Source organism: Pelodiscus sinensis, chromosome 3 (assembly GCF_049634645.1).
Source record: "Pelodiscus sinensis isolate JC-2024 chromosome 3, ASM4963464v1, whole genome shotgun sequence".
NCBI lineage: Eukaryota > Metazoa > Chordata > Testudines > Trionychidae > Pelodiscus > Pelodiscus sinensis.
The window spans coordinates 139,914,375-139,941,511 of record NC_134713.1 but is presented as its reverse complement, the minus strand read 5'-3'; the positions used below and the strand labels follow the sequence as shown (position 1 = coordinate 139,941,511).

Genomic DNA, 27,137 nt, shown 5'->3' with positions numbered 1-27,137 from the left:
GCTAACATAATAAAACCGGAACATGCCTTCTCTATACATTGTAACTCTTGTTAAAAATTCAACTCTATCTCATTTTTGGGCCCTCTCTATTGCTGGTTTTCAGTGGCGGGGTGTGGCAGTACCACAAGGCCTCCAGCAGGAGGCCTCAGGCCCTAGTGAACTCCCTCACAACATCCATTTCAATCTGGGACTGTTTCTGTTGGTTATGCTATATCCCTTATTCTTAGCTAGAATAGGCTGTTCTTTAGCTGAAGCTTTGAAGAACTGGCTGTTCTTTGCACCGACGCCCATGTTCATGTTGAATGTCAAACCCAGCCAGGGCGGCGGATTCATTCAACCCCTCTTACTTTGCCTCTACTACAAAGAGCTCCGCTATCTGATTTGTCTGAGTCATGGAGAAGTAGAGCGAGCATGGAGATCCATCCTACAGACGTCTGGTTAAGAGCCACACATCTGACAGCAACCTCTGGGCAATGTCAGTTGGGGATAAAAATACCCGGTAGACTTATCAACCACATCCAGGGTTGAGAGGAAAAGGAGATAATCCCTCTGTGCCATGTGTGACAGACTGCTGGCTAAGCCAGAGCTCTGCCACTATAGCTTGGCTGAAAAGGCCAATTGCAGCCAGCTAAGCAAGCCCAGGCCTAAGGGCTAATAGAAGCAGCTGTGGGCCTCATTAAACAGAGGGCTAGATAAGGCAGCCAGAGGGGGCAAAGTGAGGAGCCAGGGTGTGGCTAAGGGTGCTACCCAGCCAGATGGAGAGGCTGCCTGAGTTTGCTGTGAACAAAAAGCTCTGAAAATAGAAGGTGGTGGGAAATTGGCACTGACAATAAAAGGCACAGGTTATTGCACCAGAAAGGGTCCCACGGCAAGGGGCCTGAGCAAGGGCATTTCCACCCATGGTGTCCGCGGTGGGATCCAGTGCTAGCAAATGTGGTTGGTGGCCCAGAGATAGAAGAGACCTGCAGTGACTTGTCAAACAACAAGAGGAAGTGCAGCAGGCCCTGAAAAGCTTCCAGCAGTCCCAGCAGGGAGAGAGACAGGCCTTGCTAACCTGGCAGGCAGAGCAGCAGCAGCAAAGCCTGCAGGACTTCATTCAAGATCAGAGCAAGGTGCAGCAGCAACTCCTGCAGCAAGTGATGATTCCCAAGGGAGGGGATGGCACCTGACCACCAGGCCTGGGACTCTGTAAAATGGAACCAATAGATGACCCAGATGCTTTTTGAGCAGGTAGCTTTGGGTGCTGGATGGGAGAGGGCTACCTGGGCCCTGCATCTGGCTCCCTACCTGGCAGGAGAGGTTCAAGCAGCCTACATGGCCTTGGGAGATGATCAAGCCCACAACTATGAGACAGTGACAGTGGCCATTTTGGGCTGGGTGGGTCTGTCCATGGAAAAGTGCCGGCAGAAGTTTTGGTCAACTTGATGGACAGCAGCAGTGAGGTCCTGGGCATTTGCCCAAAAGTTAGTAGACTGGGCAACTTGCTGGCGTAGGCCTGAGACACGGACAGTGCAGGAAATAATAGACTTGCTCGTACTTGAGCAGTTGCTGCATGCCCTGACAGAGAATATCAGCATGTGGGTCAGGTGCCACCAGCCCGACACAGTGGATGCAGCTGTCGGGCCAGCAGAGGAGTATATTGAGGAGGAGGTTCCCCAGAGAGAAGGCTGACCCAAAGGGACAAGGCACGAGGGGGGAAGCTGGAGGAGCCTCTTCCTGGGAAAGGCCCGGAGAGGAAGGAGGCACCCCAAGGAGCCTATGGGAGCTGGTACAATGAAGTGCTGGCAATGGAGTAGGGCAAGGCATAGGAAGGCCCAGACAATATGGACTGTGGGTATGTGGGGTTCTGTAGGTTGACTCAGGTGGGAGGACCTGACAAGAGGCAGAGTCTGCCCATTCTCATGATACAGGTGGGGAGAAAGGCCCAGCGAAGGCTAATGGACTCTACATCAGCCCACTTGCTAGTGTGGAAGGAGCTGGTGAGGTCACACTGGATGGTCCCTGGTGCACAGGTGATGCTAAAATGTGTCCATGGGGACAAGAGGTCCTACCCAGTAGCCCAGGTGCCACTGGAAGTGAGGGGCAGATGCCAGTGGCTGCAGGTGGTAATAGTGGACCAGCTGCCGTACCTGTGGTGATACGCCAGGACTGGACTGGCCTGCCACAGAGAGATGGGAGCCTCAGGGTAAGGCAAGAAATCCCCCTGAGGGAGACAGAAGCATAGCCGTTGGTTCTACGGGTGTAGGGAACTAGGGCACATAGCAGGGCGGTGTCCTAACCCTGTGGGAAAAGACAGATGGGAAGGGTGTCTGGGGGTAATGGGTAGCCCTGGCCCCTCCCGAGGAGAGGATGCACAATTGGATCACTCCCCAGAGCAGCCCCTAGAAAAGGAGATGTCAACCCTGGTTGGAGAGATGAGGGAAACCGAGGCACAGATGGTACCACATGAAGGGAGTCAGGACCCTGATCCTCCCTCCCCCCACTCAGCGCAGGTGGAAGTAGTATCAGAGAAAGGGCACCAATGAGGGGGTGTTTTGCGTGAAGACCTGTAGGCAAAGGCTGAATTTTTTGGCCCAGGCCCCTTCCGCTGTAAGTTTTGCATGGAGGGAATGAAGGAGCCTCCAAAGGAAGCCCAAGGAGTGCTTAGGCACAAAGAGGGATTTGCCATGGAGGGGGCCCCTTTAGCAAGGACCAGAGTGGCCCAGGGAGGTGGAATGCCAGAGCAGGGTCCCCAAGGATCACCCAGCCAAGAGCAAGGCACAGCTCCCCAAGGAGGACCCCAAGAAAAAGAGGGTGAGTCTCCCCCAGAGGCAGAGAGTTTTAAGGACTAGCAGGCTGCCCTATGCACTCAGCAGTGGGAGACACTGAGGTGTTGGGGTAGGGGCCCCCCAAGAGGGCTGGGTCAGGCCTGAACCTGGCGGTTCATAAGGGAGGAGGTGTGTGACAGATGGCTGGCTAAGCCAGGGATCTGCCACTGCAGCCTGGGCTGGAAAGGCCAATTGCAGCCAGCTGAGCAAGCCCAGGCCTAAGGGCTAATGGAAGCACCTGTGGGCCTCATTAGCCAGAGGGCTAGATAAGGCAGCCTGAGGAACCAGGGTGTGGCTAAGGGTGGTCCCCAGTCAGAAGGAGAGGCTGGTGAAATTTGCTGTGAAGAAAAGCTCTGAAAATAGAATGTGGTGGGAAATTGGCACTGAGAATAAAAGGCCCTGGTGACTGTACCAGAAAGGGTCTCCAGTAGGTTTGAGACAAAAGACAAGGGTCCTGGGCAAGGGCCTTGCCACGCATGTTAGTAAAAACAGTTTCTTTGCAAACCTTTCTGTACGATGGAGTATGTCAGGCCTCCACTAACATTCCCCTGGTAGGGGCTCCGCATGCTCCTTGCTGTCTGGTTCCCTTCTGTGCCAGTTTTAGAGAAGGCTGACAGAAGATCCCAGGGAAGGAGCCAGTGCCTCAAGCCCTAGTGCACTGCCTCACAATGTCCATTTCAATCCAGGACTGTTTCTGTTGGTCATGCCCATATCCCTTATTCTTAGCTTGAATAGGCTGTTCTTTAGCTGAAGGTTTGAAGAACTGGCTGTTCTTGCACTGATGCCCATGTTCATGTTGAATGTCAAACCCAGCCAGGGCGGAGGATTCATTCAGCCCCTCTTACTTTGCCTCTACTACAAAGAGCTCTGCTATCTGATTTGTCTGAGTCATGGAGATCCATCCTACAGACTCCTGTTCAAGAGCCACACATCTGACAGAAACCTCTGGGCAATGTCAGTTGTGGATAAAAATACCCGGTAGACTTATGAACTGAAGCCAGGGTTGGAAGGAAAAGGAGATAATCCCTCTGTGCCATGGTAGTGCAACCAGCTTCTTTGCAAACCTTTCTGCATGATGGAACGTGTCAGGGCTCCACTTACATTCCCCTGGCAGGGGATCCACGTGCTCCTCGCTGTCTGGTTCCCTTCTGTGCCAGTTTGGGAGAAGACTGACAGAAGGTCCTAGGGAAGGAGTCAGTGCCCTACAAACAAGAGTAGTAGGGCAGGAATGGTGTCCCATGTTTGTCAGGGGCTGGACATGGATGACAGGAGACGGATCACATGATGATTACCTGTTTCTGTTCACTCCCTGTGGGGCACCTGGCATTAGCTACTGTCAGCAGACAGGATACTAGGCTAGATTGACCTTTAGTCTGACACAATATGGCTGCTCTTTTGATGTTATAGATGTTACTCATCTTCTTGTGAAATTTCTCAAGAGAACGATGATGTGATATCAAAACCAGAATTCAATTGTTGCCCTAAAAAGAATGAGCCAATCCAGCCTTCCCCAAAGCAATTTCCAGCTTTCAAGGTGAGGCGTCTTTCTTTTGGACAGTCCCTTTATTAGCCAGTTTGTGAATATAATCAGGATGTTGGTTGTTGGAATGGCTATGCTGTTCCTGTCACTGGAATAACTTGAATTTTGCAGTCTATTTGCCCTGTTCTGATGTCCCCCATCAGGGCCAATGAACAAAGCAGAGGGAAATAATATCAGCTAGTAACATCCAATGTACCTTAACCACGATTCACATGCCATTGAGTTGATCACTTTCACAGTCTTACCACACTTCCAAGAAGAGGAGGATTCTCTCTGAAAAGTCACGCTTACTTCACAGACATGTTTCCCCCCAGCTGCATGAGTTACATTAACCAACTTCCCAGGCATCCTCAGGAGAGGTGTCTATTAAGTTTGAATTCATTACACCCGTGCAGCTTCTCGGACGTCTTCTCAGGGCTTGGAAGGAAGGGAGCAGAGTAACTGGTGTTGTCCAGTGTCCCATGTCCTTGCCTGATTTGTCCGTCCTGGCACAGTCTAGCCACTGGCACTGACTTGAATGGTTCCATTAGGAACTCCAGTCTGTGGTTCTGTCTGCCTCATCTTATCCACCTAGGGGAGAACCTCAGATGACATGATGTACCTGGAATTGTGCTTTGTCCTCATTTTACCGACCGCAGTATAAGCCATAATCTGCCACTGAGCCAGGTGGTGCAGCCCTGAGAGCTCACCAGCCATGCTCTAGTGCACATCTTTGAGGATCTTTTTGTCTCATGTTGGGATGCAGTTTGGAAGGGGCGCATGAACATGGAATGCAGATTTTGTTCCTTGCATTTTGGGGAGTGTTCACCTGAGCCTCTCTCTTCCCGAACAGTCTTATGGAAAGGGCTGCAGGCTAAGGTGGAGGGATGAAAAAGCTCTCTTGAGTGAAAAGATGCTGATCTGTTTGTGAGGCCCCTTTAGCTTCCTAGTTCGAACTACCGTTACTCCTCACGAACTAGGTAGTTCGAACTAGGCTTCCTAGTTCGAACTACCGTTACTCCTTGTGGAATGAGGAGTAACGGTAGTTCGAACTAGGAAGCCTAGTTCGAACTACCTAGTTCGTGCCGCGTGTAGCCGCGCGGCACGGGGTTCGAACCAGCTGCGATATAAAAATGGCGGCGCCCGGCTTATGCAAATGAAGCCTGGGAAATTCAAATCCCGGGCTTCATTTGCAAGTGCGGTATGTCTACATTACCCTCCTACTTCGAAATAGGAGGGTAGTATAGACATACCCAAAGAAACTAGACTAGTCTGTAGAGTTGGTCAGAATGATGGCACAGATGTGCCTTAGTATCTCTCATGCAGGAGAGATATTCCAGAAATGGTACACAGGAATGGGCAAGCCTGCATCTCGGTTGCTCAGATGGGAACTCAGGCAGAAGACTGTTCCCTAGGAATGCCCCACTAATAATCAGTATTAAGGAAAGAAAGAATGAAACAGCAGTTACTGAAGAACAGGCAAGTGACTCTTAGGGTTTACTCTGACCAGAAAACATAGTAAAACCGGAACATGCCTTTTCTACACATTATAACTCTTGTTAAAAATGTACCTGTAGCCCGTTTGGAGTCCCTCTCCATTGCTGGTTTTTAGTGGCGGAGTGTGGCAGTACCACAAGGCCGACCGCAGGAGGCCTCAAGCCCTAGAGCACTCCCTCACAACATCTATTTCAATCCTGGACAGTTTCTGTTGGTCATGCCCATATCCCTTATTCTTAGCTTGAATAGCCTGTTCTTTAGCTGAAGCTTTGAAGAACTGGCTGTTCTTGCACTGACGCCCATGTTCATGTTGAATGTCAAACCCAGCCAGGACAGTGGATTCATTCAGCCCCTCTTACTTTGCCACTATTACAAAGAGCTCCGCTATCTGATTTGTCTGAGCCATTTAGAAGTAGAGAGAGCATGAAGATCCATCCTACAGACTCCTGGTCAAGAGCCACACATCTGACAGAAACCTCTGGGCAATGTCAGTTGGGGATAAAAATACCCGGTAGACTTATCAACTGACGGAAGGTACTAGGGAAGGAGCCAGTGCCCTACAAGCAAGGATTGTAGGGCAGGAATGGTGTCCCATGTCTTTGTTTGTCAGGGGCTGGAAATGAATGACTGGAGGGGGGGGTGACATGATGATTACCTGTTTCTGTTCACTCCCTTTGGGGTATCTGATATTGGCCACTGTTGGTAGACCCCTTCTGAGCAGGCCTGCAGCCCTTTGTACTTTGGCTCCCCTGGGAGCATGCCCAGTCAGGCTGTGTGGGTGGGGCCCTCTCTGCCCCCGGCACCAGGTAGTTTCCCTGGGCTTGAGTGCGGGGCGGGGCCACCCCGTCACACCAAGTTATATAGAAACTGAACTGAAACTTATGCTTTCAACTTCTAGATAGGTGAAAGATGAAAGGGAAAAAGAGGGGTTAAAAACAGTGGAATGTTATACTCAGTTAGCAACATCATGTAAAAGGAGTGGACAAAATCTGAACATATTGATATGCTGGCATTAGAAAAGGTTCACAAGAGGGCAACAAAAATGATTAGGGGTATGGAACAGGCCCCATATGAAGAAGGATTAAAAAGACTTGGACTTTTCAGCTTAGAAAAGAGGAGACTATGGGAAGATATGATATAGGTCTATACATTTATGACTCGTGTGGAAAAAGTGAATAAGGAAAAGTTATTTACATCCCATGATGTAAGAACTAGGGCTCACCAAATTAAACTAATCAGCATAGGGTTAAAACAAACAGAAGGAAGTTTTTCTTCACTCAGCTCACGGTCAATCTGTGGAACTCCTTTCAAGAGGATGTGGTGAAGGCTAGGACTTTAACAGGGTTTGAAAAAGAGCTAGATAGATTCATGGAGGTTAGGTCCATCGATGGCTATTAGCCAGGATCGGTAGAAATGGTGTCCATAGCCTCTCTTTCCTCGGAGGTGGGTGACGGGAGGGATCATATGAAGATTACCTGTTGTGTCCCCTCCCTCTGGGGCATCTAGTATTGGCCACTGTTGGCAGACAGCATACTGGGCTGGATGGACCATTGGTCAGACCCAGTATGGCTGTTCTTATGTTCTTATAAACAATGCCATATCCAAAAGGGAGATTTAGGGAAGAAAAAAGCAGTTATTCAGGTTGGAATTTGGCTAACATGACCTTCCTGCACAATAATCCTTCGGACTTTTCATGACCACAAAATGTATGATCTGGGCCTTTAATTTTATAATTCATCCAAAATAACACCATTTTGGCATTTAATCCCTTCTGTACTAATGGGGAAGGATGTCTCTCGCTGAATCACAAAAGCCAACTCTAGCCATAACTCAGTTTGCCTTGGAGGTCTCCCATTGCAGGGAATTAGCCTACTGTACCCCCTTAGCTGGTGAGAGCACTGCTCAAGGGAGAGGATAAGATGCTGGCAAAGGTGGAAATTTTGTGTTCCTACAAGGGACCCTGTTGAACTCAGGGGGAGACGACTTGACAGAGTAATGCAGTGGATGCTTGTGCTGCAGCTCCCATGAAGACACAGTTGTGCAGATAACAACACTTGAGTCTCCGGGGCCGTCTATCTAACATGCAATTCACCCTCCATCGATGACCCCGCGCTTGTGTTACTGATTAAGAAATCACTTTGTTGGAATTAACCAGGATGTGTTAGGACTCATCATGATTATTTTTAAGGACTTCATGGCCAAAGGCCTCTGGGTACTATAGAAAAAGATAACACATATATACAGTAATTTGCAATGAGCAAAGGCAATATGACCAAGCAATCCAAGAGAGGGAGCAATAGGAACCTCCTTCACACAAATGCAGTAACTAGCATGATGGGACACTCAGAAAGAAACCAGACTACTCTGTAGTGTTGGTCAGAATGATGGCACAGATGTTCCTTGGTAACTGTCGTGCAAGAGAGATATTCCAGATATGGCACATGGGAATGGGCAAGCATGCATCTCTGTTGCTGAGATGGCACCTAGGGCAGAAGATTGTCCCTTGAGTACGCACCACTAATAATCAGTATTAAGGAAAGAAAGAATGAAAAAGCAGTTACTGAAGAACAGGCAAGTTACTCTTAGGGTTTACTCTGACCAGCTAACATAGTAAAACTGGAACATGCCTTCTTTACACATTGTAACTCTTATTAAAAATGGTCCTCTAGCCCATTCGGAGGCCCTCACTTTTGCCATTTTTTAGTGGCAGAGTGCGGCAGTACCACAAGGCCTCCAGCAGGAGGTCTCAGTCCCTAGTGCACTCCCTCAAAACGTCCATTTCAATCCTGGACTGTTTCTGTTGGTCATGCCCATATCCCTTATTCTTCGCTAGAATAGGCTGTTCTTTAGCTGAAGCTTTGAAGAATTTGACTGTTCTTTGAAATGATGCCCATGTTCATGTTGAATGTCAAACCCAGCCAGGGCAGCGGATTCATTCAGCCCCTCTTACTTTGCCTCTACTACAAAGAGTTCTGCTATCTGATTTGTCTGAGCCATTTAGAAGTAGAGTGAGCATGGAGATCCATCCTACAGACTCCTGGTCAACAGCCACACATCTGACAGAAACCTCTGGGCAATGTCAGTTGGGGATAAAAATACCTGGTAGACTTATCAACTGAAGCCAGGGTTGGAAGGAAAAGGAGATAATCCCTCTGTGCCATGGTAGTGCAACCAGCTTCTTTGCAAATCTTTCTGCATGATGGAGTGTGTCAAGGCTCCACTAACATTCCTCTGGCAGGGGTCCACGTGCTCCTCGCTGTCTGGTTCCCTTCTGTGCCGATTTGAGAGAAGGTTGATGGAAGATCTTAGGGAACGAGCCAATGCCCTACAATCAAGGGTAATAGGGCAGGAATGGTGTCCCATGTTTGTCAGGGGCTGGACATGGATGACAGGAGAGGGATCACATAATGATTACCTGTTTCTATTCACTTCCTCTGGTGCATCTGGCATTGGCCACTGTCAGGAAGATACTGGGCTAGATGGACCTTTGGTCTGACACAATATGGCCGCTCTTTTGAGATTACAGATGTTACCCATCTTCTTGTGAAATTTCTCAAGAGAACGTTGTTGTGATACCAAAGCAAGAATTTAATTGACGCCGTAAAGAATGAGCCAAACCAGCCTTCCCCAATGCAATTTCCAGCTTTCAAGGTGAGGCGTCCTCTTTTGGACAGTCCCCTTATTAGTCAGTTAGTGAGTATAATCAGGATGTTGGTTGTTGGAATGGCTATGCTGTTCCAGTCACTGGAACAGCTTGAATTTTGCAGTCTATTTGCCCTGCTCTGATGTCCCCCATCAGAGCCAATGGACAAAGCAGAGGGAAATAATATCAGCTAGTAACATCCGCTGTACCTTAACTATGATTCACATTCACTTGAGTAAACATAGTAAAACCGGAACATGCCTTTTCTACACATTGTAACTCTTGTTAAAAATGTACCTGTAGCCCATTTGGAGTCCCTCTCCATTGCAGGTTTTTAGTGGCGGAGTGTGGCAGTACCACAAGGCCTACCGCAGGAGGCCTCAAGCCCTAGTGCACTCCCTCACAACATCTATTTCAATCCTGGACTATTTCTGTTGGTCATGCCCATATCCCTTATTCTTAGCTTGAATAGCCTGTTCTTTAGCTGAAGCTTTGAAGAACTGGCTGTTCTTGCACTGACGCCCATGTTCATGTTGAATGTCAAACCCAGCCAGGACAGTGGATTCATTCAGCCCCTCTTACTTTGCCTCTACTACAAAGAGCTCCGCTATCTGATTTGTCTGAGCCATTTAGAAGTAGAGAGAGCATGAAGATCCATCCTACAGACTCCTGGTCAAAAGCCACACATCTGACAGAAACCTCTGGGCAATGTCAGTTGGGGATAAAAATACCCGGTAGACTTATCAACTGACGGAAGGTACTAGGGAAGGAGCCAGTGCCCGACAAGCAAGGATTGTAGGGCAGGATTGGTGTCCCATGTCTCTGTTTGTCAGGGGCTGGAAATGAATGACTGGAGGGGGGGGAGGTCACATGATGATTACCTGTTTCTGTTCACTCCCTTTGGAGTATCTGATATTGGCCACTGTCGGTAGACAGGATACTGGGCTAGATGGACCTTTGGTCTGACCCAGTATGGCCGTTTTTATGTTACAGATATTACCCATCTTCTTCTGAAATTTTTGAAGAGTATGTTGATGTGAAATCAAAACCAGAATTGAATTGTCGCCCTAACAAATGAGCCAGGCCAGCCTTCCACAAAGCAATATCCAGCTTTCAAGGGTTAGGCGTCCTCTTTGGGCCAGTCCCTTTATTATCCACTTTGTGAATATAATCAGGATGTTGGTTGTTGGAATGACTATGCTGTTCCTGTCACAGGAAAAACTTGAATTTTGCAGTCTATTTACCCTGCTTTGATGTCCCCCATCAGGGGCAATGGGCAAAGTATAGGGAAAGATGTGTAGAAATTGGAGAATGTTTAGAGAAGAACTACAATAATGATTCAGGTTCTAGCAAACATGGCCTATGAGGGAAGACTGAAATAATTTGTCTTGTTTAGTATAGAAAAGAAAAGACTAAGAAGTGACATGGTTGCTATTTTCAAATATCTAACAGGGTGTTATAAGGAGGAGGGAGAAAAATTGTTCTCCTTGGCCCCTGCAATGGGCTTAAACTGCAGCAAGTGAGGTTTAGGTTGGACATCAGTGAAAACTTCCTGCCTGTCAGGGTGGTTAAATACTGGAATACATTGCCAAGCAGGTTGTGGGAGGATGTGGGATTTAAGAGGAGGGCGACAGTTCAATTCTGGTTTTGATTTCACATCAACATACTCTTCAAAAATTTCAGAAGAAAATGGGTAACATCTGTAACATAAAAACGGGTCAGACCAAAGGTCTAGACAGTGCTTGGTCCTGCCATGAGGGCTAGGGACTGGTCCTGATAACCTCTTGAGGTCCTTTCCAGTTCCTGTGTTCTATGATTCTATGAAATAATATTAGCTAGTAACATCTGCTGTAGCTGAACTATGATTCACATCCAATTGAGTCGATCACTGTCACAGTCTTACCACACTTCCAAGAAGAGGAGGATTCTCTCTGAAAAGTCACCCTTACTTCACAGACATGTTCCCCCCTGGCTGCATGAGTTACATTAACCAACTTCCCAGGGATCCTCTAGAGAGGTGTGTATTAAGTTTGAATCTGTTACACCTGTGCAGCTTCTCAGATGTCTTCTCAGGGCTTGGAAGGAAGGGAGCAGAGCGACTGGTGATGTTCAGTGTCCCGTTTCCTTCCCTGATTTGTCCATCCTGGCACAGTCTAGCCACTGGCACTGACTTGAATGCTTCCATTAGGAACTCCAGTCTGTGGTTCTGTCTGCCTCATCTTATCCACCTAGGGGAGAACCTCAGATGTCATGACGTACCTGGAATTCTGCTTTGTCCTCATTTTACCGACCTCAGCACAACCCCTCACTCCCACTGAGCCAGGCGGTGCAGCCCTGAGAGCTTGCCAGCCAGGCTCTAGTGCACATCTCTGAGGACCCCATTGTCTTATGTTGGGATGCAATTTGGAAGGGGCACATGAACATGCAATGCAGATTTTGTTCCTTGTATTTTGAGGAGTGTTCACCTGAGCCTCTCTCTTCCCAAACAGTCTGATGGAAAGGGCTGCAGGCTACGGTGGAGGGATGCGATAGATCTCTTGGCTACCAAAAATGTAGATCTGTTTGCGAGGCCCCCTTAGCTCAGGGCCCTGAACTGCAGATCATTTACACCCACTGGCAACCTAAATAGCCAATGAAAAATACTCACACTGCCTTAGCAAATCTGTTAGCCAAGTGTCGGGGGGCTCCCCCCTCGCGTGGGATTGCCGCCCACATCCAAGGCATAATTCAGACCACTCGGGTCTAGTTCTCAAGTGCAATGCCCCCTTGTTAGGGGAAATATGGCCTCCCGGACTAGCCCTTAGCACGCAGGCTCTGCAGCCTAGTCCTGTAGCCGAGCCCCCACTCGCCGAGGTTCTGGGCGGGGGGGGGGGGGGGAGGCCCGGGCCCTCCCTCTGCACCGGGTCCCGACCCAGGGCCCTATCAGTGGCGGAAGGCTCCCACCACTGGCTCGGCGGGGTTCCTCCCTGCAATGCACTGAGCCCTCCGGGGCTTCTCCAGCTCCCTGCCCTGGGTTGCTTCCTGCCCCCGGCCCGTAGCGGCCCCACCTGTTGGCGCGAGTCGGGTGGCGGTAGTGGCTCTCCCCCAGCCCGCGTCGGGGTTGGCGAAGGCCGGTCCAGTGCCTGGGTCACGGGGGGTTGGCCGGCGACTCCGTCGTCGGGGTCGAGCCCGGCTTGGGCCTGGCAGTGGCAGGTTCAGTGGGGCTGGTGGCTCCCTCTCTGGCCGTTCAGTCTGCGACTCGGGCGGTTGGGCGCTAGCTCCAGCTCTGGCCACGGCCTATCCCTTCTGAGCAGGCCTGTAGCCTCTTGTACTTTGGCTCCCCTGGGAGCATGCCCAGTCAGGCTGTGTGGGTGGTGCCCTCTCTGCCCCCGGCACCAGGTAGTTTCCCTGGGCTTGAGTGCGGGGCGGGGCCACCCCGTCACACCAAGTTATATAGAAACTGAACTGCAACTTATGCTTTCAACTTCTAGATAGGTGAAAGATGAAAGGGAAAAAGAAGGGTTAAAAACAGTGGAATGTTATACTCAGTTAGCAACATCATGTAAAAAGAGTGGACAAAATCTGAACATATTGATATGCTGGCATTAGAAAATGTTCACAAGAGGGCAACAAAAATGATTAGGGGTATGGAACAGGCGTCATATGAAGGATTAAAAAGACTTGGACTTTTCAGCTTAGAAAAGAGGAGACTAAGGGGAGATATGATATAGGTCTATACATTTATGACTCGTGTGGAAAAAGTGAATAAGGAAAAGTTATTTACATCCCATGATGTAAGAACTAGGGCTCACCAAATTAAATTAATCAGCAGTAGGGTTAAAACAAACAGAAGGAAGTTTTTCTTCACTCAGCGCACGGTCAATCTGTGGAACTCCTTTCAAGAGGATGTGGTGAAAGCTAGGACTTTAACAGGGTTTGAAAAAGAGCACAGGGAATGGGCAAGCATGCATCTCTGTTGCTGAGATGGCACCTAGGGCAGAAGATTGTCCCTTGAGTACGCACCACTAATAATCAGTATTAAGGAAAGAAAGAATGAAACAGCACTTACTGAACAACAGACAAGTTACTCTTAGGGTTTACTCTGACCAGCAAACATAGTAAAACCGGAACATGCCTTTTCTACACATTGTAACTCTTGTTAAAAATGGTCCGCTAGGCCATTCGGAGGCCCTCACCTTTGCTATTTTTTAGTGGTGGAGTGCGGCAATACCACAAGGCCTCCAGCAGGAGGCCTCAGGCCCTAGTGCACTCCCTCAAAACATCCATTTCAATCCTGGACTGTTTCTGTTGGTCATGCCCATATCCCTTATTCTTCGCTAGAATAGGCTGTTCTTTAGCTGAAGCTTTGAAGAACTTGGCTGTTCTTTGAACTGACGCCCATGTTAATGTTGAATGTCAAACCCAGCCAGGGCGGCGGATTCATTCAGCCCCTCTTACTTTGCCTCTACTACTATCTGATTTGTCTGAGCCATTTAGAAGTAGAGTGAGCATGGAGATCCATCCTACAGACTTCTGGTCAACAGCCACACATCTGACAGAAACCTCTGGGCAATGTCAGTTGGGGATAAAAATACCTGGTAGACTTATCAACTGAAGCCAGGGTTGGAAGGAAAAGGAGATAATCCCTCTGTGCCATGGTAGTGCAACCAGCTTCTTTGCAAACCTTTCTGCACGATGGAGTGTGTCAAGGCTCCACTAACATTCCCCTGGCAGGGGATCCACCCCAGTCTCTCTCTTTTCAAACTGTCTGGTGGAAAGGGCTGCAGGCTAAAGGGGAGGGATGCAAAAAGATATCTCGGCCTCCAAAAATGTAGATCTGTTTGTGAGGCCCCATTGGCTCCGGGCCCCAAACTGCGGACACTACATCTGCTGTGTTTGAGGGCTAAGGGGGTGCAGGATTTGGATCTGCATGGTGTTGCCTCCCCGACTGAGCTGGAGGTGCGTCCATGCTTTGCTTTTGCTTGCAGGTTCTACTCCTGCAAGATCCCATTGGCTTGCATTTGAATACAGGGTAGTGTGGTCCATGCTTAGACATCTGCTTCCTCCACACCGAAGTGGAGCTGCCCCATCTTAGTGCACCACATCCGATTCCCTGTCCCAGCCATAATCCCCCTCCCACAGCCCAACTCTCACCCAGAGCCCACAGCCCCTCCCTCACCCTGTGTATTTCCATCTGAGACACTGTATGCCAACCCTGAACCCCCCCTTGCATGTTGAATGCCTCATCCCCAACCCCACCCCAGAGCTCGTAGCCCTAGTCAGAGTCCTCACCCCCCTACCCACACTCGGCCTCAACCTGCAGTGCTCTCTCACACTTTGAACCTCTAATATTTGGCCCCATCTCAGAGCCTAGGGTGCTCCATCAAAGCTAATAGTCCTGGTCCACCAGAAGAGCTAATCCAGCCCTGCTGCTCTGTGCACTTCTAAAAGGACACTGTGAGCAGCAGACCCTGGGAATGTCTAACAATGTGCAATGAAAATGCTTCGAGGTATGAGTGGGGAAGGGGTCTATATAGGGCAAAATTAAAAGAACTAGGACAATTAAAGTTTGGAAGAGATACTGGGAGAGAGACATGGACATGACAGCACAGATAGGGCTGTCCTATTTTCCCTTTCCTATAAAACACAAACAAGGGGAAATTCACTGTTAACAGAGAACAGATTTTAGAAGGTTAAAAGGAAATACTGTTTCTGCTCAGTGTTGCAGAACGTTATGGAGGCAAATAGTTTAGATTGAAAGAATGATTAGCTGGGGGAATCAAATTAATCCTTGGTGCCTCTCCAGCAGTGGATTCTACTGAATAAGAGTAACATCTTCCATTATATTAATATTAATACTGATGTAGCACTTACACTTTCAAGGTGCAGGAGGAGATTTCAAGGACTATCTATCCTGTGCTTCAGGTCACGAGCTGCGTATACATTGAAAGTGAGGAAGAAATTTCCCCTTGTGATGCTGTAATGAAAGACTGCACTTTCGTCTCATACATCTACTGTAGGACTCAGATAGGTTCCCAGCTCAGATGGACAAATGACCTGTTCTTTCATGTCAAAGCATTAGTTCTGGATTCTCAGATCAGCTGAACTGAGGGATGTTCCACAGAGGAATTTCTTGAGTGAGTTTCTATGGATATTTCTATAAGAGGTTTACTTTGGGAGAGTTGACTTTTTTTTAACTATTTAAATTTAGCAGGAGTTGAGGCTTTCTTAAAACATGTACAGCATGGGTAACCTAGGCTAGTGAGCAGGCCACATGAGTAGCCCTTTTTCATCTGTGGGCTGCAAGATTGTCCTAAGACAGTCTCCCAGGTTGGGTAGTTTTGTTAATTGCACTTGCATACCTAGAATTTGCAGGTTGTGCCAATTGAACAGTAGCAGCACTTTGATTAGATGCAGAGGGAGCTCAGGGCTCTCACAGTCAGTGCCGTGTGCAAACAGCCCACACCTCACTTCATGTACCCTTGCTTTATGTGTGTGTCGCTTTAGTAAAATCAGTAGAAAAAAATGATGTGTATAGAAACTAGCAGAATCTGGCAACCCTGGGCATGGGCAATGGCAAACAAAATGTCTCATGGGCCACACATGGAACCACAGGCTGCCCACCCTTAACGTACATTGAAAGTGAATAATGTTAGCTGACAGCCAAACACAACATTGCAAAGCCATTTTTTCTCAACAAACATCAACTACTAGAAGAAAAGGCTCCCTCCCCCTTCCACCAAAAACAAAAACAACCCAGTGGCAAGAACTTGGACAGGTTTCATATTGAAAACAAAACCTGCTGCAAACAATAGCAATGGAAAAGGCAGAATGAACAGAGAGTGTTCTTCTATCCCACCGTAACAAGATAATGACAATCAAACAGCTTTTCCTGGCTCAGGAATAACAGAAGAGGGACCTCCCCATACAGGACCACTTGTAGGAGGGCATCTCTCAGGACCCAGAGGAACACTGAAAGTATCTGTTTTGGAATAGGGTAGCATATGAAAGCAGGACTTCTCAGTGTGTTGTAAGACCTTGGGTGGTGACCACACTAATATTGGTGATGGACAGTGCATAAAGCTGGGGGATTTCTCTTTTCCCAGCCCCACTTCCCTGTGAGATAGGGAAGGGTCTTTGATTCTGTGGGCTGCCTTGCCATCAGATCCATTAGTCAAGATAATTCTCTTCCAGCCCCTTGGTTCATCCAGTCTCTCCAGCCCCACAGATCTGTCTGAACACCAGAGAGGATCTCCTCAAATCACAGAGGGGAACCAGATGGTGGAGCCTCGTCTACTGCTCCTGATGCTGGCATGGAGCTTGGGAGGGCAGAGAGGATCAGCTGCATGATAAGTACACCCTGGATAAGTGCCTCTGGAACCCATTTCACCTCACAATCATAGACTGTGGAGACACCCAGGGTCAAGATTTCTCCCCATGTTACCATAGTGCACAGAGTCGTGCTAACAGCAAACCCGTGCAACAGTAATAGGCCACAGTCAAGGCAGTAACCTGAAATATGCCTGTTGATTTAAACTCCACTGGAAATGCATGGAACAAAAGGCCAATGATTGCCAAATGGAAATGGGCCAAAATGGTGGTGGTCCATACGCCAACATCCTTATTTCTTTACTTGAGCACTACTCAGGCAGTTCCTATTACCTTCAATGAGACTTTGAGCTAAGGACATCAGGATTTTGCCTGGTGTTCCTGAGATTCAGAGTGCGTGCTAATGATGGGAAAGTAAAAATAAGAAATGGTTAGTGATAATAAATGATAAAGGTGATCATTAGTTTTTAGCCTGGCTTTCTGCAATGATGAGATTTATTGCCCCCCTTCCCAGTCTATGACATAAACATGCTTTTTTCCTCCCAAGGATATTTAGTACCCAGATTAAAAATAATCAGGTGGAATGACTCTTTTTCGTGCTAAGTATTGGTTTTTGTGGTGTTTAAAAAGATTAATGGAACCTTAAGCAAATATGAGTTCAGAAGCTCACAGAATGATAGTTACTGTATTAGGATAGAAGCCAAAGAATGGAAAACTAAAACCAACATAGATTATAGGGACTAGCCCGGAATTGTTGCAAGAGTATTATAGTGTAACCAATTTCACTGGGTTTATAGCAGAGATTAATTTGGACTGATGCCTTTTATTTAGTCTCATAGAAGAAACAGCCTATTGTCATTCAGATCATTTCAGTTTTGGAAAAAGTATTTTAAACCTACCCTGAAATGATGGGCGCTTGAACGCAAAAGGATCCATTTTATTATCATTGCGAAAGAACCAGGCTTAAAAGAGCTATTGATTTCCTAACACAACACAGTGCAAGATACTGGTTTCTATCCAGAAACTATCTTGCTGGCATCCTCTCTTGTGTACAGTAACTCTCAGTTTGATTTCCCCTTTCCTTTGTAATTAAGATTATTTTTATTGCTTGATTGACTGATCTCATCCACTCCTGGACCTGACTTTATTGTGATAGCTTCCCTCGCTGACATCTATAGCACTGAATTTAATTACACTATCTTACCAAGTACATTGTGGCCATCTCGTCTAACCTTGTGCGGCTTTGTTTTTCAATGCCCTGATAAAGAGATGGGTTCTTCAAAGGTCTTCTTTTGCGACTGTAATATTTGGGACTGTATTGTTCTTTGTCTAGAAGGTAAGTCTCCTAGCAAAGCGATTTGGGTAATGTACTAGGCGAAATGTTATTGAGGTAACGAGGCTGATGTTGATTTAGTTCTAGTACCGGAAGAATGTCACAGGACATTGCTTTGGGTCAATTTTCTAACTGCATTGGCCAAAAAAGAAAAAAAGGACATAGGGTGATATGCATCTCTGGCACCATCTAGGTCAGGGGTGGGGTATAATTTTGGTACGTGGTCATGGGCCAGCTCCACCCTTGGAAGGGGCAGGGCTTGGGGTGGAAAGGGTGGGGCTGAGGGCTGTCTGGGGCAGGAGACTTTGAAGTAAATACATAGCAAAGGGCTCGAGGCTCCGACTCTTGCCAGGGCTGCACCAGGACCAGTAGCCAGGAACCATTTAAATAGCATCCTGCAGCCTGAAATTTGGAAATTTGGTGGCACGAGAAGCAGGATATAAATGGAAAGCGGCCAGATGCAGTCCATCAAAGTGTTAGGCAGGCCGGATCCAGCCCCAGCCCTATTTAAAGTGGTGGCTTGGCATTGTGTTGCCTGTTTGCACAAGGTTAATTTCACCACTGCACATTGCTTTGGGCCGTACTCTTTACCCTGGGATCTCAGGGTATGTCTACACTACAAAGTTAGTTCGAACTAACGGACGTTAGTTCGAACTAACTTTAATAGGCGCTACACTAGCGCTCCGCTAGTTCGAATTTAATTCGAACTAGCGGAGCGCTTAGTTCGAACTAGGAAAACCTCATTTTATGAGGATTAAGCCTAGTTCGAACTAGCTAGTTTGAATTAAGGGGTGTGTAGCCCTTCCCAGCTTTCCCTGGTGGCCACTCTGGCCAACACCAGGGAAACTCGTCTGCCCCCCTCCCGGCCCCGGACCCCTTAAAGGGGCACGGGCTGGCTACGGTGCCCGTGCCAGGTGCAAGCCTGCCAGCACCCAGCCAGCAGACCCTGCACCTGGCACGGATCGAGCTACCCACCCGATGCCCCCCAGCCCTCCCCCTCTTCCCGGGACCAGGCTGGCAGCTCCCGGGAGTTGCCTGGGACCGCAAGAGGCGGGCACCAGCCTGGGCTAGTGCGGACATCGTGGACCTCGTCCACGACCTCCGCACTAGGCACAGGAAAGTGGCCGTCTAGGGCAGGAGAGCTGCCAGCCTGGCCACCCAGGAGCAGGTGTGCATGAAAATCAAGGTGGTCCACTGAGACCCCCGACCCTGAGCCCTGAGCTTACAATGGCCATACTGGGTCAGTCACACCAAAGGTCCATCTAGCCCAGTAACCTGTCTGCTGACAGCGGCCAACCCTATGGATCCTGGAGGGGATGGACCAACGACAGTGACCAAGCCATTTGTCTCGTGCCATCCCTCTCCAGTCTTCCACAAACCTTGGGCAGGGACACCACTCCTACCCCCTGGCTAATAGCACTCCATGGACCCAACCTCCATGACTTGATCTCACTTCCCTTTAAACTCTGTTCTAGTTGTAGCCTTCACAGCCTCCTGCAGCAAGGAGTTCCACAGGTTGACTCTTTGCTTTGTGAAGAACAACTTTCTGTTACTAGTTTGAAGCCTGCTACCCATTCCTTTCCTTTGGTGTCCTCTAGTCCTTCTATTATGGGAACTAATGAAGAACTTTTCTGTATGCACCCTCTCCACCCAACTCCTGCTTTTAGAGACCTCTATCCTGTCCCCACCCCCGTCTCCTCTTTTTTAAGCTGAAAAGTCCCAGTCTCTTTAGCCTCTCTTCATATGGGACCTGTTCCCAACCCCTGATCATTTTAGTTGCCCTCCCCTCTCCCAGCCTCTCTCTTCCCCTCTCCCACCTTCTTTTCCCAGTCTCCCCCAGTTTTGTTCAATAAAGACAGATTCCATTTTTGAACACAATTGTCCTTTATTTTGTACATCAGGAAGGGGGGCTAGGGAAGGGTAAGTGGAAGGAGGTGAGGGAGGAATGGGGCACGAGCCCCCTATGGGGAGGACTGGGCTGGCTCTGCGGGCTTCTGGGAGTGGAAGCTCTCCTGCAGCCCCCCAATTGCCCCCTCTCCCCAGATGGCAGCCTGCGGCAAGTGCAGCCGGTCTGATGGCCGAGTGCTGTGATGTGCCCAGTGTGGGTAGTCCGGGCACTCCAAGCCAGGACTGCTTTGTAAGCGGGGCACCCCTGAGAACTGTCTGTCCGGGGTGGGGGTCGGGACCCTTTAAGCACAGCCCTCGGCTAGCCTGAGACAGCATCTCCATGCTCTAAGTCCTCCTCTGATGCCCTGCCGGCACTGCTTCCGGCCATCCTTAAGCCTGGTTCAGGGTCCACTCTGTGTGGACATGCTAGTTCGAATTAGCAAAACGCTAATTCGAACTAGTTTTTTAGTCTAGATCTGTTAGTTCGAATTAGCTTAGTTCGAATTAACTAATTCGAACTAAGTTAGTTCGAATTAACATTGTAGTGTAGATGTACCCTCAGAGCGCTTTACAAGCACGGAAGAGTCAAATGTTCTGTGGGAGGAGACGTACTCAGCTGCCATTTTAGGCCAATGCACTGTAAGGCTATGTCTACAGTACCAGGTTATTTTGAAATAAGTTATTTCACAATAATAACTCCCAAAATAACTATTTCAAAATAAAATTATTCCTCTTCACAAGCAGGAGTTATTATTTCAAAATAACAAGCCCATTATTTCAAAATAACAGATTTGTTAGTGTGGTTACTCACCTTGCTCTGGGGCTTTGTCTACACTACGGCATTTGCCGGAAGAGGCAATGCAAATGAAGTGCTTATTAGTATTTTGTCGTGCTTCATTTGCATAATCTATTCCGAGCTGTTTTTGCGCAAGGGAGGCGCATGCCATGGGAGGCATAAGGATCTTGCGCAAAAAGAGGTTTTTGTCAAAACAGCCACAGCCACACTGCTTGTTTTTGCACAAAAACCCCTTGCATAAAAACGGCTCAGAATGGATTATGCAAATGAGCATGACAAAATGCTAATCAGTGCTTTATTTGCATTGCCTCTTCCAGAAAAGCCTAAGTGATGACTATTTGCTCCATCGCTTTTCTGGATGGGAATTTTTCTGGAAAAGGAATGCGAGAGCAAAAGTGATCTACAGAGCGAGATATGTACACCACCAAGGCTAGAAGACTATCCCACAGGACTGACAAGCTCACGCCTTATGCAACCCTTATCTGAAGCACCCAGACATGTTTTAATGGATCACAGAATGTCAAATCATCCCAAGTTTAAATCCTCACAACCTCCAGTGCAAATAAACTCCATGCTGGTTCCACACTGCATACAAACTCAGCTTGCTGTGCACCTTCCAATTGCAACAAACTGCATAAATAAAGATAATACAAACAAGTACAAAAATCCCATCATCAATATTATGTACCATCGGAGCAACAGATCACCATATGCATTCATTTCCCAGTCATCAATACATAAGCCAGATATATATGTGTGTTGTGCAACATTATGTGTGTTGTGCAACATTATGTGTGTTGTGCAACATATATAATCAATTACCCTTTCCCCTCAATGAATCAGTGTCCTTGGTTTCATAATTAAAGGGCACATGGCACAACGGCATTCCCACTTCTAAAAGTATACATTAACATGCACAGTTAAGGCACTCACTGAGAAGTTTTTTGTAAACGTGGGTAACTCCCAACCACCATGAGAGAGGATGAGTGCCCCATATCTCATTCCATATTTTAAGTAAGTCAAATCACAGGTCCCAAAGGTGAAAGTGAGCTGCTACGTGATCCTTAAACACGTAGAAGTACAGAAGTCATCTGCCAAATTAAGCATCCAGGAAAGACAGTCTGCTCCTCACAGGGTCATGACTGAGCTTGTTCTTTTGGAGAGGTTCTCAGACTTGTAGCACAAAGGACACCTTAACATTAGAAGTTGGTTATATCCCTAAATCAACAGGAAATCACAAGCAAGGGAATGATTGCAAAACTTAAAAGGTTCAAGGATAAAATGAACAAAAAAACCCCACTACTCTTCTGTTGCCCACAAGACAAAATATCGGAGACCACTCAAGTTATCAAATGCCAATATTCAGGCTTATCATTAACAGACTTAATGAGGTATTGGACTGTTGTCGCAATTGGTATTCCTTGCTACAGTCCCCAGGGACTGCCTTGTTCAGGGCATTCAGCAAAACGCTTAAGTGTGTGTTTGGGTCCCAATGAAGGGACTTTGCTGAATTGGGGCCACAATCTATGTCACAATAGGCAACCGAGGCTAGTGACTGGGCCGCATGAGTGGCCCTCCTTCAGCTCAGTGGGCAAGATTGCCCTAACCAAGACGGTGTCCTGGGATAAGGTAGTGTTGCTAACTGTGCTTGTGTACCTAGAATTTGCAGGGTATGCCCAATTGAACCATAGCAGCACTTTGACTGGCTGCAGAGAAAGTGCACAGCAGTCAGTGTTGCATGCAATCAGCCCTCAGCTCACCTCACATACCCGTGCTTTACGTTCATGTCAATTTAGCAATATCAGTAGGAAAAAATGACACAGACAGAAACCAGCAGAATCAGGCAACCCTGCACCTGAGCAATGGGAGAAGCGGGGTGGACATCAGATTGATTAAAACCATTCTGTACTGGCTCAGTCTTCAGTGCACTGGGTCAGCCACTGTGGCAAAGATAGATCATCACCCACCCCAATCCTTCTCCTAAATGTTGCTTGTTTAAACATCATTGTGGAAAAATCACACAGTTGTCTTTCCACAAAGGCTGGGCGATGGTGTCCATGGCTCTCCTGAGTTCTGAGAAGGATGTTAAATTTCAAACTTTTAATTTTTCTAGAATTCAAGTTTTCCTAGCTTTTTGCAGCTTCAAAATATGAACTCATCGTCCAGGCTGAAATTTTGTCAAGATAATTTTTTTGCCAGTATTGTGGGTTATTCACAGTCCACATCTGCTGTTATATGCAAACAGAACTGTAAGATAATGCCATTCGTGGAAAAACCTTTGTCTTTCATACTTTAGGTGTCTCTACACCTGCACTGAAGCAGTGCTGAGGAACGCTGGACAGGACTTTTTCAGTTCAGAGTACAGACTTGAATCTGCATCTCCCACAACCTAGGTGAGAGCCCTCAGTGCTAGGCTATTAACTCTGGAGGAGTGGGGCTCTCCTCCTGATTGTGTGTGTGTGTGTGTGTGTGTGTGTGTGTGTGTGTGTGTGTGTGTGTGTGTGTGTGTGTGTGAAACATTTCAAAAGGTTCCCCATGTGGAAAGGGAAAGTTTTCCGTACAGGTCAGCCTCTGTTTTACAAAATGAGGAGTTCATAAAATGAAAAAGTTCTTCAAACTGAACAGCTCGACATTCCAGCAGGGCTAGTGCATCAGTCACAGTATAGTGCACTGCATAGTTTTCTTCCTGTCCTTCTAATGACTGCAATGTGATTTCTAATGCGTCAAAGACTCAAAGATGGGACGGGACATCAATTTGTTCTTCATTGACCTCACTTTCATTATGTGTTTTTTTTAATCCATTAGGGAAAAATGGTTTGTATAAATTGGTTGTTTGTAAGAATGACATTCATAAAACTGAGGTTCTACTGTACTGCAAATATTTTCATGGAATGCTCTCAGCTCTAACGCCGATTACTTGTGTTTCGTCCTAGTTATTCATGCTAAAACATCTAATACTGTTGCCAATTGCATGGGCCAATCTGTTCTCTCTACTTCAGCCTGCACCATACGATGTCATATTTATAAGGTATTGGTGAGGATTGCTGGAAATCCTTGTATAATGGGAAACTAGGCTTATGTCCTACAGCAGAAGTTAAAACACCTTTGTCTGAGAAATTCACTCATTTTTTTGTGTCTGCATATAGGATTATTTTTAGATGGGGCTCAGGTTCTCTGTAAAGTGGGTGCTTGGGTGGTCAGTAAGGAAAAATTAAAATGCTACCCAGCAGAGTATCAGAGTGCCCACAGCTCTGTTTTGTGTTTCTATTGATGGTGCAATTCACACATGCACATCAAATTTATTCTGCTTGGAATAAATGGATGGAAACAATCCACACATAGATGGAAAAGATTAGAGGGAACATCAATGGAGCCATGTTTTTATCAATAAAAGTCAGGTCCTCACTCACAGATACAAATATGACTGGGTTGCACTACACAGGTAACCCTAGTCTGATGTTGTCAGGACTGGTAACCTTGGGCACCGATGATATGGACTGACCTCAGAATACACACACAATCTTGAGTACCAAGTTCATCTACGCTGAGTCACACCAATAAACCCCAGTGATACTTGCTGCTGGGTTTGTTGGCTACAGATACAGAGTTCTAGTCAAGGGAGGATTTCAAATTCCAACCCTCTGAGATTTCAGGGATGTTGTTTAAATGAATCAGGAAGGCTTTCTGCATAAAAGTGTCATTAGCCTGTGTGTGTCACTTTACCTATGCATTTTCAGTCTTCTCATAGCACTAAATGAGAAGTTACCGCAGGAAGGTAGAAGTGCATAATGCAGGATCTCTGGAACTTTTGCTCAGCACAAGCCAATGGGCAGTGACATAAAATGTTTCAGTGTAATTCCTGCCCCTCACTTCTGCCACTCACCATTAATCCTGGATCAGTCAGATGAGATAGTGGCCACATTTAGAATGTGGTTCTCCATTTTATCTACCTATCACAGATACTATGAATACCTACATATCCTTCTAAGTTTTGTATCTATTGCCTGATCCAAAGCCCCTGGAAGCTAATGGAAAGATTTCTATTGGTCTTAAAAGGCTTTGGATCTGGTCCTCTTACAGAGCACCCATCATTGTAGTGTATGATCATGTAATCTACCAGGCTTACTCCAAGACCTCATCATACATTGGAAATATACAGAAGATTGCTGCATTGACCATCAGCTATTTCATTTTTGTGGCTACTGCTAATCATCATTGTGGGCGGGTGTGCAGGGAGAAAAAAGCAAAAGTGAGATAGTTAAAATATATAGGCGAGCAACAGACGTAAGTCCCCAGTCTGCTTTGTTCTAGTCCCCTGCTTTGGCAGGGGAGAGATTAAAGAGAAGGGAAAGGGGCAAGATAGGAGCAGATAAAGTCCAATGACAGAAGCCACAGGCTCTATGGCTTTAGAAGTATTGTATATGTTCAGAGGCACTGGACATGGCTGCATTTTCTTTGTTTAATATTCATTATCATGTCCCCTGCCTTGAAATGGGAACGTCGCGTCCTGAGAGGCAGCCTAGTCTCAGGGCCTTTGGACTACACATGCCCAAATGAAATCCTGTTGTGTAACTTCTGGCTGTAATATTTCTCAGCAGATCACACAGACCCCTCTGCACCTCCTACAGTGCACCAGGGAGTGAAGGGTATTATGTGTGCTGTCTCCAACGTTAGATCACACTAGCATCACAGATCTGTGTTCATTTGGAGCATGGGTCAAAAAACCACCAGTATTTTCTCCTTTTCCAGTCATTCTGTCTTCTGCCTCTTTCCTATCCATAGACTCATAGAACAGGAATGGACTTTGAGCAGTCATCAAGTCCAGTCCCCTGCACCCATGGCAGGACCAAGTACCATCTATACCATCTCTGACAGATGTTTCTCTAATCTGCTCTTAAAAACCTCCAATGATGGAGATTCCACAACCTTCCTAGGCAATTTATTCCAATGTTTAACCACCCTGACAGTCAAGAAGCTTTTCCGAATGTCCAGCCTGAACCTCCCTTGCTGCAGTTTAAGCCCATTGCTTCTTGTCCTGTCATCAGAGTTCGAAGAGAATAATATTTCTCCCTTCTCCTTGTAACATCCTTTTAAATACATGAAAACTGCTATAATGTCCCCTTAGTCTTCTCTTTTCCAAACTAAACAAAACCAACTCTTTTAATCTTCCCTCATAAGTGATGTTCTCAAGACCTTTAATCATTTTTGTTGTTCCTTTGTCAACGTCTTTCCTGAAATGTGGTGCCCAGAACTGGATGCAATACTCGAGTTGAGGCCTAATCAGCGCAGAGTTGAGCAGAATTGCTTCTCATGTCTTGCTTACAAGTAATACATCCCGGAATTATGGGTTTTGGTTTTTTTGCAACAATGTTACACTGTTGTCTCATATTTAGCTTGTGGTCCATTATGACTTCTAGATCCCTTTCCTCAATGCTCCTTCCTAGGCAGTCATTTCCTATTTTGCACTTGTATAATAGATGGTTTCTTCCAAAGTGGAGGTTGTTTTTTCCAGGCACTTGCATTTGAGCACCTTGGCACTAACTGTGCAGCTAAGAAACCTTTACCCTGAAATGTAGGGATAAGCTGCTGTCAAACCCCTCAATCCCAACAACCCTGCAGAATCTGAACCTGCATCTGAATTTGCATCTGGTTCTAATGGACTAAACCGAAACCCCAGATCCAAACCTTCTACTCATAGTTCAGATCTAGACCCAAATCCAAATATAGCAATTCATCCTGATTCTTCTGTTCTAAAATAGGGTTATCTCATTTAAAATAGCTAAGGACCCAGACTGGATAAGCCTTATGGAACATCTGATCAAAATTCCTGTCAGTCTCTGACAGTGATCACAATTGATTCCTATAAAAAAGGGTTCCTAGAGGATGTTTGGCAGTGGTGGATGAAACAAGAGGATGTGCTGTGGCAGCATTATAAGGTGATTAATATTTTTAGTTCAAGGTGGATGACTACATTCTTTAAGATAGCTGTTCTTTAGTGAGAAGATTTGAAGGCCAGCACAGCTGGGATTTTAAAGGGGGATATGAGAAGTCAAGGATGGCTCAGTTTTTATGGAGGAGTTCAAGCTACTCGTTGAGTTAACATATGATGAGGGAGGGGTGTTAGTGCATCTGCCACATTACATACATATAGGGATGGCTGGGCCATAGTCTGCTACTTGGAACAACTGTCACAGGCTTTTATGTACATGAAGATTCATTCATGTGGTTTGTCCATGGAATAGAGATGCCCGAAATGGAATTGACCAGGGGCCACAACTCCTTGCAGTTTAGTTGTGACTACATGTGCAATCCCGGTCATGGAACCAAGCCATTTCTCCAGTGCCTGG

General features: G+C 46.9%; 1 long non-coding RNA gene across 1 annotated transcript in view; it reads left to right on the top strand.

The window, feature by feature from the left end:
* LOC142827997 (uncharacterized) overlaps positions 1 to 27,137 on the top strand; it is a 222,580-nt gene that overhangs the window by 173,690 nt on the left and 21,753 nt on the right. The window contains exon 6 of the long non-coding RNA XR_012902861.1: positions 23,087 to 23,183. This is a non-coding gene — a long non-coding RNA (uncharacterized LOC142827997). The remainder of the gene's footprint in view (positions 1 to 23,086; positions 23,184 to 27,137) is intronic.